Source organism: Macaca nemestrina, chromosome 20 (assembly GCF_043159975.1).
Source record: "Macaca nemestrina isolate mMacNem1 chromosome 20, mMacNem.hap1, whole genome shotgun sequence".
Classification (NCBI taxonomy): Eukaryota; Metazoa; Chordata; class Mammalia; order Primates; family Cercopithecidae; genus Macaca; species Macaca nemestrina.
Window position 1 is genome coordinate 54,759,805 of NC_092144.1, and position 20,266 is coordinate 54,780,070.

At 46.7% G+C, this 20,266-nt stretch overlaps 1 long non-coding RNA gene across 1 annotated transcript; it reads right to left on the reverse strand.

Annotated features, from left to right (window-relative positions):
• Window positions 1-416: 416 nt before the first annotated feature.
• On the reverse strand, window positions 417-20,264 carry LOC139360337 (uncharacterized). Its single transcript, XR_011617658.1, has 3 exons — window positions 20,181-20,264; window positions 2,903-2,991; window positions 417-695 (listed from the first exon to the last, which is right to left on the reverse strand). It is a non-coding gene; the product is annotated as an uncharacterized lncRNA (long non-coding RNA).
• Window positions 20,265-20,266: the final 2 nt, after the last annotated feature.

The window sequence follows — 20,266 nt, forward strand, 5'->3', positions numbered from 1 at the left end:
CCTCCCTTAGTAAACCAAGAAATCTCAGAGATAGGAAGCAAAGGGCCAGGCGGGGTGGCTCATGTCTGTAATCCCAGAGGTAGGTGACCGAGGTCAGCCTTTGTCCGAGGGAGACCGAGGTGGGTGGACCACCTGAGGTCAGGAGTTTGAGACCCAGCCTGGCCAAAATGGTGAAACCCTGTCTCTACTAAAAATACGAAAATTAGCTGGCATGCCTGCAATCCCAGCTACTTGGGAGGCTGCGGCAGGCGAATTGCTTGAAGTAGTGGTTTCAGTGAACCAAGATCGTGCCACTGCACTCCAGCCTGAGTGACAAAAGCAAAGTTCCATCTCACAAAGAAGAAGGAGAAGGAGAAGGGGAAGGGGAGGAGGAGAAGGAGGAGGAAGAGGAGGAGGAGGAGGAAGAAGAAGAGAAGGAGGAGGAGGAGGAGGAGGAAGGAAGAAGGAAGAAGAAGAACAAGAAGATGATGATGATATAGGAAGGATATAAGGACCCAGAGCAAGCCCAGGCACAAGCAGATACCTTGAACATTCCTCCCAACTCTGAGCTGAGAAGTCCTCCACGCTTGGCCAAGGGCAGCTCTGTCCCTTGGTGGTCAGTCATGTCAATGGCCCCATTGGTGTCCCAGGACAACAGCGTTGACAAGGATAACCCAACTGGCAAGTGCTCAAAATCCCTAATATACACACAGCTCCTGAAAAGCAACAGGAAAAAAAGAGACAACCCATTTTTTCTTTTAGATACAGGGTGTTGCTTTGTCACCCAGGCTGGAGTGCAGTGGTGTGATCATGGCTCACTACAGCCTGGATCTCCTGGGCTCAAGTGATCCTCCAGCTACAGCCTCCCAAGTAGCTGGGACTTCAGGCACGTGCCACCATGCTGGGCTAATTTTTAAAACTTTTTGTAGAAATGAGGTCTTACTATGTTGCCCAGGTTTGTCTCAAATTCCTGGGCTCAAGCGACTCTCTTGCCTCAGCCTCCCAAAGTGCTGGAATTCAACACATTTTTTTAATTTGCAAAGTACATGAATAGGCAACTGACAGAGGACATCATCCTCAAATGACTATCAAACTTAGGAAAAGATAGCAGCTTCACTAGTGATGGAAATGTATTTTAAAACCACCTTGGGATACGAACGTTAATACGTAGATGGGGCCAAAAAAAAAAGTGGAATATTAATTATATCCAGCAGTGGGAAAGAGAACTGTTGTAAACACTGTTCAAGTATTTGGTGGCCATTCACTGGCACTGGCTTGTACTCCTGCTGAACTTGGGGGGACAAGAGCCACAGCGCAGAGCTTCGGGTATCCCAGTCTGCACTTCTGCCTCTGCACTCTTTTATTCCTGTGTGTGTGTTCCTCTGTTGTAACACCCTAGCTCTCAGCAAGTGACAGGAAAGAGTGTAAGAGGCAAAGTTAGGGACAGGACAAGACCCTGCACCTGTGTTAATCATACCCCTTCGCCCTCCAACAGGGCAGGAGAAACTCTCAATGCTATACTGCCTCTCCTGGCTTTGGCTGCTATTTTTGTTTTGTTTTGTTTTGTTTTGTTTTTGTTGTTGTTTTTTTGAGGCGGAGTCTTGCTCTGTCACCCAGGCTGGAGTGCAATGGCTCGATCTTGGCTCACTGCAACCTCTGCCTCCTGGGGTCAAGAAATTCTCCTACCTCAGCCCCCCAAGTAGCTGGGACTACAGGCGCCCGCCACCATGCCCGGCTAATTTTTGTACTTTTAGTAGAGATAGGGTTTCACCATGCTGGCCAGGTTGGTCACAAACTCCTGATCTCATGATCTGCCCACCTAGGCCTCCCAAAGTGCTGGGATTACAGGCGTGAGCCACTGCACCCAGCCTGACTGCTGTTTTTTAGGCTCCCTGTGGTAGCGGGGAGCCTGTGTTGGTAGGGAGTGGTCAGGTAATGCTAATGGAAGAAAAGGGCAGACCCCAAATCTCTCCCCACCCATGGCACCAGTCTTTCTACAATGGAAATGCTCTCACCCATGACTTCAGCCCCATCCAGAACCCAACCACCTTCTGTTGCCTCATTAGTCCTTCTTCCAGCTTCTGAGGCATCTCCAGGGTTAGTGCAGGGGAAAGAGCCAGCAGACAGGCCTGGACTGCCATGGTGCATTTTACCTTGTTTGTAGACGTGGACTGAAAAGCTGCAAGACCAGCAATTATAAACGAGAATACCAGCTAACCTGTGAGTGGTTACTCTGTACCAGGTACTTTGCTAGGCATGCCACATACATGATCTCCTTTAATAACATAACCCATGATAGGCCAGGTGCAGTGGCTCATGGCCTTAATCCTAGCACTTTGGGAGGCCGAGGCAGGTGGATCACCCGAGGTCGGGAGTTCAAGACCAGGCAGGCCAGCATAGTGAAACTCTGTCTCTACTAAAAATACAAAAAATTAGCCAGGTGTGGTGGCAGGCACCTGTAATCCCAGCTACTCAGGAGGCTGAGGCAGGAGAATTGCTTGAACCCAGGAGGCAGAGGTTGCACTGAGCCAAGATCGCACCAGTGCACTCCAGACTGGGCGACAGAGAAAGACTCTGTCTCAAATAAAATAAAATAAAATAAAATAAAATAAAATAAAATAAAGTAACACAACCCACGAAAAACCTATATCATAATCTCCATTTTACAAATGAAGAAACAGAGGCTCAGAGAGGTACAATAATTTGCCAAATGTCACTCTGCTGGAAAATGGCTGAGCCAGAATTCAAACCTAGAGTTTGTACTTTGAAGCATTTCCAATTTTCTCTTTGAACCAGTTTGAAGGCTTTCATTTCTGGAAGCCAGGCTGTTGACAGCTTTCACTTCTTATATTCTTTCCCACCTAGAAAGGTCTGGCCAAGTGCAGACCAAATATGATTCTGGTATCAATTTGAATAGACTGACCTCAAGTCCACATGGAAACTTCAGGATGGTCCATCTGGGAGAAGCCCTGAGGGTCACACAGAAGGGCTTCTCCACCTTCAACAGGTCTCCTGAGGATGAGAGCAGTGCAGTTACCACTCAGCAAAGCCTCACATGCATCCTCATTAGAGGGGCACCCTCTCTGATGGAGAATAGGCAAGTCTCAAAACTGGGGCTTAGCCCAGGAGGGTTCTTGCCTTTGCCCAGGGAAGAATTCAAGAGTGAGCTGGTGGTGTTAGACAGCAATCTTTTATTGCACAGTACTGTTCCTTGCAGAGCAGGGCTAACTCATAGGTAATGTGCTCAGAGCAGGCAAGGTAGGGACTGTTGCCAACTGTATTTATACCCACTTATACCCACTTTCAATTACATGCAAATTAAGGGGTAGGTCAATGCAAATTGAGAGATGGGTCATTTACAATTTTCTAGGAAAGCGGTGGTAAATTCTGGGTGATTGCCACACATTTGTAAACTGTCATGGCACTGGTGAGAATGTCTTGTGCTAATGCACAATGAGGGCAGCTAAGTATTGCTTTTGTTGCCATCTGCTGGCTCCTGCCAGTTTTTTCATTCTGACCCTTCAGGACTGAGAAATAAGTCCTGCCAAGCTATCTCCTACCTCATCTTTCCCTCAGCCCAGTCAGGGATGGTGGGTGACTTAGAACCAGACTGGTTGGAAAAACATGCTCTGATTAAAATCTGTAATCTCATTCTGGATTTTTAAAGCAGACAAGCCAGTTGGACATGCCCAGTGTTTTTGCCATAAAATCCCAATGTGCAAGGGAGACCAGACCGACTCCACTCTAGCCAAGGAGCCCCTGGCTGGGCTGCCTCTGGTCCATAATATGTAGCTCCTTATATCAAGTCTGAGCATTATCTTCCAACCCACAGAGTTCTTGAATGATGGAGCCCAGCCTCTTGATGGGTATTGGCACTCAAGTTGGGCTCCTGGGAATCCCACATGCCCACACCCCTCTCCCATGATGGGGGAGAATCTCCTCCCTGGACCCTCTCTGTGGAGGCATCGGAATCTCTGGAGCAGCAACAGGGCTGCAAGAGAAGCTTGGACTTCTCCGGAAACTGTGTCTGCATGGCCAGTACATGTTTTCACTTTCCATGGGTGTTTATATGAGTGAAGGGCAGAAGTAGAGTATTAAGAGAATCAGCATCCTAAAAGCCTCCCTGAATCACCAATGTCCTCCACAGTCCCTATGACCTTTAACTCCTCAGCTCCCCTCACCCAGGGAAATTCCAGTCAAGTGGACTGAACCACACGAGTTGCCAAATGACTTCAGGGAAGTTTAAGCCCCTTTCAGATGCACTAGTTAATCATGTATTGCCAGTTATCCTCAAGCTGCCCAAGCCTTCCAGCCATCTCCAATAACTTCATAGAAACCATTGGTTGCTAATGATCACGGAGTCCGGGACTCCCTTGAAAATGCAGTGAAAGTTGTGTGATCCTGGACTGAAGCTTCAGGCCCTTCCTCAGAATATGCAGATGCATGCACAACTCTTCACCCAATGTCAGGGATCCTTTCCAAGGAAATTTATACCCAGACACATCATCATCCAACTGTGGAAAATCAAACACAAAGAAAAATCTTGAAAGCATCCAGAGAAAACTAAACACATGACTTATACCAAAACAATAAATCAGATGATGGCAGATTTCTCATCAGGAACCACAGTGGCCAGAAAAAAAGTGGCACTTTTTTTTTTAAGTGAAAGTAAATTTATTAAGAAAGAAAAGGAATAGGCCAGGTGCAGTGGCTCACGCCTGTAATCCCAGCACTTTGGGAGGCCAAGGCAGACAGATCTCTTGAGGCCAGGAGTTCGAGAGCAGCCTGGGTAACATGGAGAAACCTCATCTCTACAAAAAATACAAAAATTAGCTGAGCATGGTGGGGCATGCCTGTAATCTCAGCCACTTGGGAGGCTAAGGCAGGAGAATTAGGAGGCAGAAGTTGCAGTGAGTCAAGACTGTTCCACTGTAATCCAGCCTGGGCCACAGCGTAAGACTCTGTCTCAAAAAAGAAAGAAGAAAGAAAGAGAGGAAGAAAGGAAAAAAGAAAAGAAAAGAGAGAGAGAAGAAAGAAAGAAAGAAAGAAAGAAAGAAAGAAAGAAAGAAAGAAAGAAAGAAAGAAAGAAAAAAGAAAAGAGAAAGGGAGAAAGAGAAAAAGAGAAAAAGAGAAGAAAGAAAGAAAGGAGAAAAGAAAGAATGAAGGAAGGAAAGAAAGAAAGAGAGAGAGAGAAAGAAAGAAAGAAAGAAAGAAAGAAAGAAAGAAAGAAAGAAAGAAAGAAAGAAAGAGAAAGAAAGAAAGAAAGAAAGAAAAGAAAGAAAGAAAGAAAGAAAGAAAGAAAGAAAGAAAAGAAAGAAAGAAAGAAAGAAGGAAAGAAAGAGAGAGAAGGGAAGGGAGGGGAGAGGAGAGGAGAGGAGAGGAGAGGAGAGGAAAGGAAAGGAAGAAAAGGAAGAAAAGAATGGCTTACTAGGCCGGGCGCGGTGGCTCAAGCCTGTAATCCCAGCACTTTGGGAGGCCGAGGCGGGCGGATCACGAGGTCAGGAGATCGAGACCATCCTGGTCAACACGGTGAAACCCCGTCTCTACTAAAAAATACAAAAAACTAGCCGGGCGAGGTGGCCTGCGCCTGTAGTCCCAGCTACTCAGGAGGCTGAGGCAGGAGAATGGCGTAAACCCAGGAGGCGGAGCTTGCAGTGAGCCGAGATCTGGCCACCGCACTCCAGCCTGGGCGACAGAGTGAGACTCCGTCTCAAAAAAATTAAAAAATTTAAAAAAAGAATGGCTACTCTATAGGCAGAGCAATGCATGGGCTGCTCAACTGAGCACTTTGGGAGGCCGAGACGGGCGGATCACGAGGTCAGGAGATCGAGACCATCCTGGCTAACACGGTGAAACCCCGCCTCTACTAAAATACAAAAAAAAACTAGCCGGGCGAGGTGGCGGGCGCCTGTACTCCCAGCTACTTGGGAGGCTGAGGCAGGAGAATGGCGTGAACCCGGGGCGGGGCTTGCAGTGAGCTGAGATCCGGCCACTGCACTCCAGCCTGGGCAACAGAGCCAGACTCCGTCTCAAAAAAAAAAAAAAAAAAAAAAAAAGGATGGCTACTCTATAGGCAGAGCAATGGCATGGGCTGCTCAACTGAGTATATTTACAGTTACTTCTTGATTATATGCCAAACAAAGGGTGGATTATTCATGAGTTTTCCTGGAAAGGGGTGGGCAATTCCTGGAACTGAGGGTTCCTCCCCATTTTAGACCATATGAGGTAATGCTAGATGTTGCCATGGCATTTCTAAACTGTCATGGTGCTTGTGGGCGTATCTTTTTGCACGCTAATGTATTATAATTAGCACATAATGAGCAATGAGCATGACCAGAGGTCACTTTTGTTACCATCTTGGTTTTGGTGGGGTTTGGCTGGTTTCTTTACCACATCCTGTATCATCAGCGAAGTCTTTATGATCTGCATCTTGGTGGCATATTTTTTAAGTGCCGAAAGGAAAGAACTGTCAACCAGAATTCTGAATCAAGTGAAAGCATTCTTTGGGTTTAGGAGTGAAGGCGAACATTGTGGTTAGCTCAATTTCACCTTGAATATTGCTTAAATCCCCTATGCATGCAGTGAATGTGGTTTTATATATAAAATGTTGTACAGCAGTAGCTGTGTGCATATAGTGTGTACAGAGATGCTCAGTACCCAACAGGACAAATCTGCAAAATACAGCTTCACCACTGAGCCATAGATGGAGCTGCCGCCTCAAATTAGAGCTCTCTTTCCACCTGTTTCTATAGTTAAAATTTCGTGAATTAAATGTGTGTATGATGCAAGTCTACTGCATTTCCTTTACTAAAGAGAAGCTGCAAGAACCAGTGATCCTGTCTCTTTATACTCATGCCCTCATCTAATTCCTTCCCCCTGAGTTGTGGGCTGCACCTAGTGACTCATTTCTAATGAATGAAGTACAGCAGAAAGTGATGGCTGTCACTTCTCAGATCGGGTCACAAAATGGCTGTTGCTTCTATTTTCAACTTCTCCCTCACTCTGTCTTGAATCACTTTCTGAGGGGAAACCTACCTGCCAGTAGCCAATGCCATCTGAGTGAGCTTGGGAGCAGAACAATCACCCCATACCCTCATCTCAAGTTGAGCTTTTGAATGACACTGCGGCCCCCGTCCAGTAGCTTGATTGCATCAGAGGGAAGAGACATGGCTAAGCTGAGCCCAGATTCTTGACTCAAAGAGACTATAAAATAACAAATATTTTATTGTTTTAAGCCACTACATTTTGGAGTAATTAGTCATACATCAATAAATAACTAAAACAGGTGGCCTCCTGGGACATAGAGGAGGATGGAGAAGGTTGAATATCAGAGAGCATATCGTAGGGACAAAAGCACAGAGTCCCCATCACAGGTTATCATGCGAGCCCAGAAACACAAGCATCTAACATCTCATCAATAATACGTTCCCACACACCACCAATACTTTTACCAAAAAAAGTCCTAATAGCTAATAGGACTATTAGCTTGCATTTTCTAAAATTGACTCCATATGGCTCTCCTTTGGTGGGAAAGGAAAAAGAAAAGTTGTCTCTGTCATTAACTTAATGTGATGTGTCCAATTTTATTTTATTTTATTTTATTTTATTTTATTTATTTTTTGGAGCAGGGTTTCACTCTGTCACCCAGGCTGGAGTGCAGTGGCACAATCTCAGCTCACTGCAACTACTACCTCCTGGGTTGAAGCAATTCTCATGCCTCACCCTCCTGAGTAGCTAGGATTATAGGCACAAGCCACCATGCCCGGGTCATTTTTTTGTATTTTTAGTAGAGATAGGGTTTTACCATGTTGGCCAGGCTGGTCTCGAACTCCTGACCTCAAATGATCCACCCGCCTCAGCCTCCCAAAGTGCTGGGATTACAGGCGTGAGCCATCACGCCTGGCCGATGTGTCAAATTTTAGATGAGGACACAGAGAACAGGGTAGAGGAGCTGAACTTTAATAATCATTCTCATATCAAATAGAGAAACCACATCATTACGGTTTAAATGCTTGTCTCCTTCAAAATTCATGTTGAAACATAATAGGCAATGTGGCAGTATAGAAAGGTGAAACCTTCAGGGGCGATTGGGTCATGTGGGTTCTGCTCTGATGAATGGATTAATCCATTTATGGATTAATGGGTTAATATATTAATAGGTTATTATGAGAGTGGCATTAGTAGCTTAAAAGAAGAGGAAGAGAGATCTGAGCTAGCGTGGCCCCTTGTCATGTGATGCCCTGTGCTCTAAAGACTGCAGGGAGTCCACACCAGCAAGAAGGCTCCCACGAGATGTGGCCCCTTAACCTTGGATTTCTCAGCCTCTATGACTGTAAGAAATAAGTTTCTTTTCAGATATTATGTTATAAGCAACAATTAGAAAATCTTTACATCCACCTAGGACCTGGCAGCCCACTCTGTGGCTTCAAAATGTCCCGCCTTTCTGAGCTAAACCAGTGTATACCTTACATGTACCAATTTATGTCTTTGCCTATAATTTCTGTCTCCCTAAAACGTATAAAACTAAGTTATAACCCAACTGCTTGGGCACATGTTCTCAGGATTTCTTGAAGCTGTGTCATGGATCATGATCCTTAACTGTGGCAAAATGAAATTCTAAATTGATTGAGACCTGTCTTAGATACTTCTTGGTTTGCAGCTGCAACCAAATGTCAGTCAGAGTTGCCTCTCATCTGAGGCTCAACTGGGGAAGTATCTGCCTGGAAACCAGGGTGTTGGTAAGGGAGGAGACCACTCCTCTGTAAAGAAAAGAAAGAGAGATCAGACTATTACTGTGTCTATGTAGAAAAGGAAGATATAAGAAATTCCATTTTGATCTGTACTAAGAAAATTGTTTTGCCTTGAGATACTGTTAATCTGTAACTTTAACTCCAACCCTGTGCTCACAGAAACATGTGCTGTATGGAATCAGGGTTTAAGGGATCTAGGACTGTGCAGGATGTGCCTTGTTAACAATATGTTTGCAGGCAGTATGCTTGGTAAAAGTCATCGCCATTCTCCTTTCTCGATTAACCAGGGCACAATGCACTGCAGAAAGCCGCAGGGACCTCTGCCCAAGAAAGCCTGGGTATTGTCCAAGGTTTCTCCCCACTGAGACAGCCTGAGATATGGCCTCGTGGGAAGGGAAAGAACTGACCGTCCCCCAGTCCGACACCCATACAGGGTCTACGCTGAGGAGGATTAGTAAAAGAGGAAGGCCTCTTGTGGTTGAGGTAAGAGGAAGGCCTCCATCTCCTGCATGCCCCTGGGAACAGAACGTCTCAGGGTAAAACCCCATTGTACATTCGTTCTATTCTGAGATAGGAGAAAACTGCCCTGTGGCTGGAGGCGAGATATGGTGGTAGCAATGCTGCTATGCTACTCCTTACTACACTGAGATGTTTGGGTGGACAGTAGCATAAATCTGGCCCACATGCACATCCAGGCACAGTACCTTCCCATGAACTTATTTGTGATACAGATTCTTTTGCTCACATGTTTTCCTACTGACCTTCTCCCCACTATCACCCTGTCCTCCTGCAGCATTCCTCTTGCCAAGATAGTGAAAATAGTAATCAATAAATACTGAGGGAACTCAGAGACCAGGGCTGGTGCGGGTCCTCTGTAATCCTGAGTGCTGGTGCCCCGGGCCCACTGTTCTTTCTCTATACTTTGTCTCTGTGCCTTATTTTTTTTCTCAGTCTCTCGTCCCACCTGACGAGAAATACCCACAGGTGGGGGGGCGCTGGCCCCCTTCAGACAATAACCCAACCGCTTAGGCACATGTTCTCAGGAATTCCTGAGGCTGTGTCATGGATCATGATCCTTAACCATGGCAAAATAAAATGCTAAATTGACTGAGACCTGTCTTAGATACTTTTTGGTTTGCAGCTGCAACCAAATGTCAGCCAGAGTTGCTGTCTCATCTGAGGCTCAACTGGGGAAGGATCTGCTTGGAAACCAGGGTGTTGGTAAGTGAGGAGACCACCCCTCATATTGTCTTATGCCCAATTTCGGCCTCTAAAGAAAGAAGAAGTAAAAACTAAAAGGCAGAAAGGAAATCCACAGGCAGACAGCCCAGCACCACACACTGGGCCTGGTAGTTAAAGATCGACCCCTGACCTAACTGGTTATGTTACCTATAGATTGCAGACATTGTATGGAAAAGCATTGTTAAAATCCCTGTCCATGACGGGCCCCTCATGGCGTCTCCCAGAATCCGGTTCCCATCTTTATCAAACTTAGAGTGACACTGATTAGCCCAATGCTTTTCTTTTTTACCTTTTGGACATATTTCAGACTCACCAGTTTTCTTTTTTCCCCTATCTGGCAGCCTGACTCGCTGATTATTTCTACATTCTTTTTCAGTATGAATAGCTTATTTAAATTCTTTGAGCAATTTAAAAGGAAAAGGCTCAAATGTAGCTATATTTCCCTGTTGATCTGTGGGGTGTATTCTAACAGGGAACTGCCAAGCCTCTAAATCACCTTCTCTTCTAGCTTGCTGGATTCCTGCCTAAATAGAACTGATAGTGGTTGCTCAAGGCACTGCTCAAACAGTCACTGGGGCGACTACTTTTCGCCCAGTGTCCTCCAGAATAGAAAGATCTGGAGGGTCAGGCCACTGTTTATGGCCAGTTTTGGGGTCGGTTTATGGCCAGATTTTTGGGGGCCTGGTACCAACAGAATCACTTGAACCTGGGAGGTGGAGGTTGCAGTGAGCCAAAATAGTGCCACTACACTCTAGCCTGGGCAACAGAGTCAGACTGTCTCCATAAAAAAGAAAAAAAAAAAAAAAGAAAACCAGGGATATGATTATACTTCCCTCCAAAGACAGGAGTGAGGATTAAGTAAAATGGTGAGAGTTATAAGCTATTAACAGTGCCTGGAATATGATGAGCCTTCAATAAACCTCAGCCATGTGATGATGATGATTGTATTAGTTTGCTCCAGCTACTGTAACAAAATGCCACAGACTGGGGGGCTTAAACAACAAAAATTTATTTTCTCACAGTTCTGGAGGCTGGAAGTCCAAGATCAAGGTGGCAGCCAGTTTGATGTCCCATAGTGCCCCTCTCCATGGCTTGCAGAAGGCCACCTTCTTGCTGTGTCATCACGTGACCTTTTGTCTATGTTCATCCCTGATGTCTCTCTTCTTATAAAGACACCAGTCTTATTGGATCAGGACCCCACTCTCATGATCTCATTTAACTTTATTGTGTCTGAAGAATCTATCTCCAAATATAGTCACATTGGAGGGCTAGGAGTACATATTAATTTGGGGAGCAGATAATAATTCAGACGATGATTCTCATTCTCTCTCTCTTCATCTCTCTCGCTCTCTCTCCACTGCAGGACTGACAGGCAGAGAATAGGAATATGCAGCTGAAATGTGGGCAACTCTCCTGTCAACTGAAGAGGTAATACCAGGAAGGGTGTGAAGGAAATCCTAGGTTTGGGAACAGAATGAGGTTCCCAGGCAGATACTCCATATGTGACTTCCTCCCTCCTGGTTCCCTGTTCATTTGCCTGTGAGATGTTCCACTCCTGTGGAGAGCTCCAGGAGCTGCTTTTCTCTCCATTTGCCGACTGCCAGCACCCCATCTGCCCAGCTCATCTAATTCCTAGAAGCTGCCTAAACAAGCAGCCTATATTTCATAAACCTCTTGGGATCCATGCAAAAGAAACTCACTGAAGTAGCTCAGGAAAAACTAAAATGAACAGTTTCATCTAAGGACCTATGAAATTTTTCAGCAATCCATAGGTGTGACAGTCAGCATTTGCTTTGTAACAAACTACCTCCCTAAAACTCAGTGGCCTGAAACAACAGCCATTTATTTAGCTTGGAATTTCATGAGTTATCCATTTGGGCTGGGCTCAGCTGGATAGTTCTGGTCTCTGTAGGGCTCACTCCTGCATCTGGGGTCAGCTGGCAGATTGCCCCGGGTCTGTCTGGACTAGGATAGCCTCATAGCTGGGACAACTGGCCTCTCCTTCATGTTGTCTCTCATCCTGTAGCAGGGTGACCCAAGCTTGTTCACATGGCAGAGAAAGGATTCTAAGAGTAAGAGCAGAAACTGCAAGGCCCCTTAAGTCTCAAGCTCAAAAGGGACATGCCATCACTTCTGCCACAGAAAGGACTTCATTGGCCAAAGTCACATGACTGGCCAAATTCAAGGGATGGGGAAGTTGACTCCACCTCTTACTAGGAAGGGAAAAATCTGTGGCCATTTTTGCAATCTACCAAGAAATGTGGAAGTACACACAGCTCTCTCTGCCAGCCTCCCTGACCCACACACTTCACCCCCACCCCAAGCCCTTACAATTCCTTTCCTCCTGCATGTGGAATTCACAGTTCTCTGTCTCTCTCTGCAGATGGGCACTTTGTACTTCTCTATCCACGTGGGAAAAGACCCCATCCCACAGCTTCCAAGTCTACAACATCCAACATCCCTGTTCAAGGGAACAACCCAACTTAACCAGACTCCCTTTGCCCTGTTTCTGAAACACTTCAAGAAAGCATGTGATGGGTTGACTCGGTGCCATCCTTGGTCCCATCACTGTGACACGTTGTGCAAGCAAAGCATCAGAGGCTCATCCCTGTCTGTGGGAGCTCAGTGCTCAGCAAACAGGGGGGAGGTTTTACCTTGGAAATTGGCCAGACCCCAAAATATGTCTTTTACACATACTGCTCTTTTTTTTCTCTTTTTCAAAAAGAACCAAAAACTAAATAAAAACACCACCACTTCTGAGTGGTTTCTCATGAAGCCTCTCTTCCTGAGAGTGGGAGAGGCATGTTTGCCTCAACCTTTGAGCTTTGCGCTGTTCGAGTTTAATACCTCTCCATATGAGGATGGCAGGCACAGGGCACACAAATATGGCTGAAACTCCTCTGGGGGATATATCTCACATTTGAGGAACATTCGGTACTTCTGTGACCAACGCAGAACCACCTAACATGGCATCTGCTTAGCAATAATAGTAGCAGAACTGAGTCCAAGTCTTGTCTGTTGAGGGTTCTCCATGTGCCAGCCACTGACTATTCACCTTACATGATTAATATGTCATGCTAGGCCAGGCACAGTGGCTCACACCTGTAATCCCACTACTTTGGGAGGCCGAGGCAGGTGGATCACCTGAGGTCAGGAGTTCAGACCAGCCTGGCCAACATAGTGAAACCCCGTCTACTTAAAATACAAAAATCAGCCGGGCATGGGGGCACGTGCCTATAATCCCAGCTACCCAGGAGGCTGAGGCAGGAGAATAACTTGAACCCAGGAGGCAGAAGTTTCAGTGAGCCGAGATCATGGCCACTGCGCTCCAGCCTGGGTGAGGGAGTGACACTATCTCAAAAAAATAAAATAAAATAAGTAAGAGATGTTAGCCAGGCACAGTGATTCACGCCTATAATCCCAGCATTTTGGGAGGCCAAGGCAGGCAGATCACCTGAGGTCAGGAATTCAAGACCAGCATGACAACATGATGAAACCCTGCCCCTTGTTATCACAGGAGTGGGGATGTGGCTTGCGTGCTGCCTAATCTTGCCTAGAACTAAGTATACCTGCTGTTCTTTTGCTTCTGGCTTAACCTTTGGTTACCCTAATTCCCTATTCTCCTGCCTCAAGAGGTGGCCACAGCAGCCCTGGACCTGCCCTCCTAGGGCTTATAGTAAAGTGAGGGAGACAGACCTGTTCCCAGTGATGACCCAGAGTCATCACTCCCCTCTGGGAGGCCAGCAGGGGAGTCTTAATCGAGACTGGAGGATCCAGGAGGGCTTCCTGGCAGGGGAGGGGTCAGCTGTACTAGAGAACACATTAAGATCATTAATAATAAGAGCAGCCAGATGGCCAGGCATGGTGCGTCACGCCTGTAATCCCAGCACTTTGGGAGGCCGAGGCGGGCAGATCACAAGGTCAGGAGATCGAGACCATCCTGGCTAACACAGTGAAACCCTGTCGCTACTAAAAATACGAAAAAAAAATTAGCCGGGCATGGTGGCGGGCACCTGTAATCCCAGCTACTCAGGAGGCTGAGGCAGGAGAATGGCATGAACCCGGGAGGCAGAGCTTGCAGTGAGCCAAGATCATGCCACAGCACTGCAGCCTGGGTGTCAGAGCAAGACGAAAGAAAAGAAAAGAAAAGAAAAGAAAAGAAAAGAAAAGAAAAGAAAAGAAAAGAAAAGAGGAAAGGAAAGGAAAGGAAAGAAAAGAAAAGAAAAGCAAGCAAGAAAGCAAGCAAGCAAGAAAGCAAGCAAGGAAGAAAGCAAGCAAGGAAGAAAGCAAGAAAGCAAGCAAGAAAGCAAGCAGGAAAGCAGGAAAGCAGGAAAGAAGGAAAGAAGGAAAGAGCAGCCAGGTCTCTCTGGTTGGAGTTGGTGCTTAGGAAAAATAAAATTTTAAAATTAAAATTTTTTTTGGCCGGGCGCAGTGGCTCACACCTGTAATTCTAGCACTTTGGGAGGCCGAGGCAGGTGGATTGACTGAGCTCAGGAGTTCAAGACCAGCCTGGCCAACATGGTGAAGCCTTGTCTGCTAAAAATACAAAAAAATTAGCCAGACGTGGTGGTGCGTGCCTATAATCCCAGCTACTTGGGAGACTGAGGCATGAGAATCTCTTGAACCCAGGAGGAAGAGGTTGCAGTGAACCAAGATTGCGCCACTGCACTTCAGCCTGGGCAACAGAGCGAGACTTGGCCACAAATAAAAAAATTTTTTTAATTGTTTAAACAGCAGCCAGGTGTCCATAGTGATATTTGTCAGGCATTGCACCAAAGAACTTTAATGCATTGTTTTCAGTCTTCCCACCTCAGCCTGCCGAAGTGCTGAGATTTCAGGTCTGAGCCACTGTGCCATGCTATGCCCATTTTTCAGATGAAGAATCATAAACCCCAGGAGATATCAATAATAATTGCTGCCATTTATTGACCAGCTAAATAAATAACTTTTTAAACCATTTAATTTATTTCTTTTCTTTTTCTTTTCTTTTTTTTTTTTTTCCTGAAACAGGGTCTCACTCTCTCGCCCAGACTGGAGTGCAGTGGCACAACCTTGGCTCACCGCAACCTCCACCTCAAGTGATTCGGCCTCCCAAGTAGCTGGGATTCCAGGTGCGCACCACTACCATCCAGCTAATTTTTGTGTTTTTAGTACAGACGGGGTTTCACCATGTTGGCCAGGCTGGTCTTGAACTTCTGACCTCAAATGTGTGGGGGAAAGAAAGAGATCAGACTGTTACTGTGTCTATGTAGAAAAAGGAAGACATAAGAAACTCCATTTTGATCTGTATGAAGAAATATTCTTCCGCCTTGAGATGCTGTTAATCTGTAACCCTAGCCCCAACCCTGTGCTCGCAGAAACATGTTCTGTATTGATTCAAGTTTAATGGATTTAGTGCTGTGCAGGATGTGCTTTGTAAAAATGTGTTTGCGGGGAGTATACTTGGTAAAAGTCGCCACCATTCTCCAGTCTCGAGTACTCAGGGACACAATGCATTGTGGAAGGCTGCAGGGACCTCTGCCCAAGAAAGCCTGGGTATTGTCCAAGGTTTCCCCACACTGAGACAGCCTGAGATATGGCCTCGTGGGAAGGGAAAGACCTGACCGTCCCCCAGCCTGACACCCGTAATGGGTCTGTGCTGAGGAGGATTAGTGAAAGAGGAAGGCCTCTTTTCAGTTGAGGTAAGAGGAAGGCATCTGTCTCCTGCTCATCCCTGGGAATGGAAGATCTTGGTATAAAACCTGATCACACATTCTGTTTACTGAGATAGGAGAAAACCATCTTACGACTGGAGGTGAGACATGCTGGCAGCAATACTGCTCTTTACTGCACTGAGATGTTTATGTAAAGTCACACATAAATGTGGCCTACGTGCACATCTAGGCACAGCACCTTTTCTCTTTCTTTTTTTTTTTTTTTTTTGAGACAGAGTCTCGCTTAGTCGCCCAGGCTGGAGTGCAATGGCGCGATCTCGGCTCACTGCAAGCTCCGCCTCCCGGGTTCATGCCATTCTCCTGCCTCAGCCTCCCGAGTAGCTGGGACTACAGGCGCCCGCCGCCTCGCCCGGCTAATTTTTTTTGCATTTTTAGTAGAGACGGGGTTTCACCGTGTTTAGCCAGGATGGTCTCGATCTCCTGACCTCGTGATCCGCCCGCCTCGGCCTCCCAAAGAGCACCTTTTCTTAAACTTATTTATGACACAGAGTCCTTTCTCATATGCTTTCATGCTGACCCCCTCCCCACCATTACCCTATAGTCCTGCCACACGCCCCTCACCAAGATAGTAGGGATAGTGATCAATAAATACTGAGGGAACTCAGAGACCAGTGCCGGTGCAGGTCCTCACTTGCTGAGCGCCGGTCCCCTGGGCCCACTTTTCTTCCTCTATACTTTGTCTCTGTGCCTTATTTCTTTTCTCAGTCTCTCATCTCCACCTTGGGAGAAACACCCACGGGGTGGAGGGGCAGGCCCCCTTCAAAATGATCCACCCACCTCAGCCTCCCAAAGTGCTGGGATTACAGGCATGAGCCACCACGCCCAGCCACATATAACTTGTTTCTAAATAACTTATTTAACTAACACCACATGTTTTCACGAGCCCGTATTTTGTGGATGAGAAAAAAGAGGCAAGAGAAGCGATACCAGTTACTTAGGATTCCCAGCTACCAATTGGTGGAAGCAGAATTTGAACCAAGGGAGTCTCTGGAGCCCTCGTTCCCCATCTCCTCTTCTTGCTCTCAATGTCTTTCTCTCTTTCTCCCCCTGCTCCAAGTCCTCCTACATCACACCCTTCTGGACAAAGCTTCACATCTGACATTTTCTTTTTTGGGGTGGACAGAGTCTCACTCTGTCACCCAGGCTGGAGTACAGTGGCGCAATCATGGCTCACTGCAGCTTCAAACTCCAGGGCTTGAGCGATCCTCCAGCCTCAGCCTCCCAAGTAGCTGGGACTACAGGTATGTGCCACCACGCCTGGCTAATTTTCTTTTAATTTTTGTAGAGATGCAGGGGGTGGGGGCATATCTGAAATTTTTAAACCTTCCCTGACTGCCGTGAGCATTCCTGGGTAGAAGCCACTCCACGCCCTTACTTTGCTGGCATGGTTGCAGGACAGCAATTTGGCAATATCCTCTAGACCACAAATGTGCATGCCCTTTGGCCCAGGAAATCAGCTTCTGGGAATAAATATGACAGACACTGTCACATACATGGGAAATGCCATGGACATGATGACCCAGGGAAGCACAGTTTGCAAGTACAAAAGGGCGGAAATACCCAAAAGAGGCCATCCCTGGAAGACAGTTTCAAAAATGATGGTGCATTCATGTAATGGAATACTACACATTTGTGAATGAATGAATGAACAAATGAATGAATGAGGTAGCTCAATATATCTGCCTATGGGAAAATCACCAAGATATGTTGCTAAGTGAAAAACAGAAAGAGAACAATGCCACCATTTTATTTTTTATTGGGAGACGGAAGAATAAGGAAATGGATTCATATTTGTTTAATTATACAAGCTTCTTGATGATCCTTTTGGATCCAGAAGTTTGAAAACCACAGCATCAAGAGGATGTCCATTGGGCATGGTGGCTCACACCTATAATCCCAGCACTTTGGGAGGCTGAGGAAGGTGGATCACCTAAGCTCAGTCTGGCCAACATGGTGAAACCCCATCTCTACTAAAAACACAAAAAAATTAGCTGGCTATGGTGGTGCAGGACTGTAATCCCAGCTACTTGGGAGGCTGAGGCGCAAGAATCACTTGAGCCTGGGAGGCGGAGGCTGCTGTGAACCGAGATCACGCCATTGCACTCCAGCCTGGGAGACAGAGCGAGAGTCTGTCTCAAAACAAACAAACTAACAAACACACAAAAAAATAGGATGCCCATTGGAGATCTCCATTCACTATTTTTTCAGATGATATTTCAGCACTTGAGTGAAGAAAATGTCTGGTCCAAACACTCAAGGAATTTAGACTCTTGACAGAGAAACACACAGAAGCAAGCAGATATGCCCCGAACCAAACTTGCTTTTTCTTCAAAGCCTGCTTCTTCAGAGCAGCCTCTGACCCTCCAGGTCCCTGAGAGGAGGCCCTGGAGACAGGAGCTGGGGAGTCCAGAGAGGTGAGGGAAACCCAGATGGTGATGGCATCATCCAGAGAAGGAACATAACAATGGCCACAGATTCCCAATTTGGAAATAACTCAGCAGAACAAGAGTGACAGAAAATTCAGAGATTTCCAAGAGACCAGCCTCCACGTTTCCATAGAAATTCACCTACATACATCCAGGGTGAGAGACCCCAAGCATCAGATATGTCATACACAAGCATCAGATCTAAGTTAGAGAGGGCACCCGGGGACAGAAAGCTTCAAGCCAGCCAAAAGCCGTAAGAGGGATTTTACAGAAAGATATAATAATGTGGGGCTGGGCACAGTGGCTCATGCCTGCAACCCCAGCACTTTGGGAGGCTAAGGTGGGAGGATTGCTCTAGGCTAGGAATTCAAGATGAGCCTGAGTAACATAGCGAGACCCTGTCTTTACAATAAATTTAAAAACTAGCTGGGCGTGTTCGCATATGCCCATGGTCCCAACTACCCAGGAGGCTGAGGTGGAGTTGAGCCCAGGAGGTGGAGGCTGCAATGAGCCATGATGGCACCACTGCACTCCAGCCTCAGTGAAATAGTGAGACCCTGTCTAAAAAAAAATAAAAATAAAAAGGATATAAGGATGTCAGAGAACAGGGACCAGAGCTGTTAGTCGGCCTCATGGAGACCCTGGCCAGGACAGACACCTCTGGGGACCAGGAAGTCTCTCAGGTTCTATCTCTTAGGATTTGGCTCTCTGAATCTCTCACCTCTCATTTCTCTCTCATCTCGCTGTCTATGCTGTGTCTCTATCTCTTTCAATCTTTCTGTCTCCCAGCCCTTATCTCTGAGTGTGTCTCTCTGTTTCTCTCTCTCTTTCTCCCTCCCTCTCGCTCTCTCCCTTCTTCCTCCCTCCCTCTCTCTCCCTCTTTCCCTCCCTCCCTCTCTCTCTCTCTCCCTCCTTCCCTTCCTCTCTCTCTCTCCCTCTCCTTCCCTCCCTCCTCTCCTCTCCCTACTGCAGGTTGGTCTATAACCCTTATCTCCCCCAGACCTGCTGGAGTTCTGGTATTAATCTGTTTATGGTCTGTTTCCCTCCACTAGAACACGGTCTTCATTAAAGGCAGAGATTTTTGTGTCTTATTTTCTGCTGTATCCCCAGCGCCTGGGATACTGACTGGCTCAATAAATATACGTTGAGTGAAGAATGAATGAATGACCATTCTCATGAACATTATTATTTGATGGCAACTGTAAAGCAACAATAACAATAATTGTCACTGCCACTGCTGCTATTGTTGGTATATCTGCTTTTTATTTATTACACACTATGTTCCCGAAATTGAGCTAAGCAGTTCCTTGTTTAAGCTTTACAGACCACGCTGTATGCCCTTTTTGCTTTCTTTCTTTTTTTTTTTGACAGAGTCTCGCTCTGTCACCCAGGCTGGAGTGCAGAGGCCTGATCTTGGCTCACTGCAACCTCCACCTCCCAGGTTCAAGTGATTTTCCTGTCTCAGACTCCCTAGTAGCTGGAATTATAGGCATGTGCCACCATGCCAGCTAATTTTTGTATTTTTAGTAAAGATGGGTTTGTGTCATGTTGGCCAGGCTGGCCTTGAACTCCTGACCTCAGCTGATCCTCCTGCCTCGGCCTCCCAAAGTGCTGGGATTACAGGGATCAGCCACTGCGCCTGCGCCCCAGCCCCCAACCTTTTTGTTTTGTTTTGTTTTGTTTGTTTGTTTTTGAGACAGGTCTGGCTCTGTCACCCAAGCTGTAGTGCGGTGGCGCGAAGGTGGCTCACCGCAGCCTCTAACTCCTGGGCTCACACAGTCCTTCCGCCTCAACCTCCCAAAGTGCTAGAATTTCAGGCCTGAGCCACCGCGCCCTACTATGCCCATTTTCCAGATAAAGAATCTGAGGGCTCTCGAGGAGAAACCACTTGCTCAACATGAGCCCAGGTCTTGTCTGACCCCAAAGCCCATGGGTTTAGGCTGGGTGGAAGGACAGCCTGGCGGGCTCAGGATCTGTCGCATCACAAGTTGAAACCTCAGCTCTGCCACTTGGCAACCGCGAGTCGTTAGTAAGCTGCTGAATCTCTCCGCGTGCCTCCGTTTCCTCACCTGGGATGTGGGCGTCCTCACACGGGAAGTCGCCTCTTCTAGAGCGCGCTGAGGGAGCGAGCGCGCGTCTGTAGCGGGACTGAGCG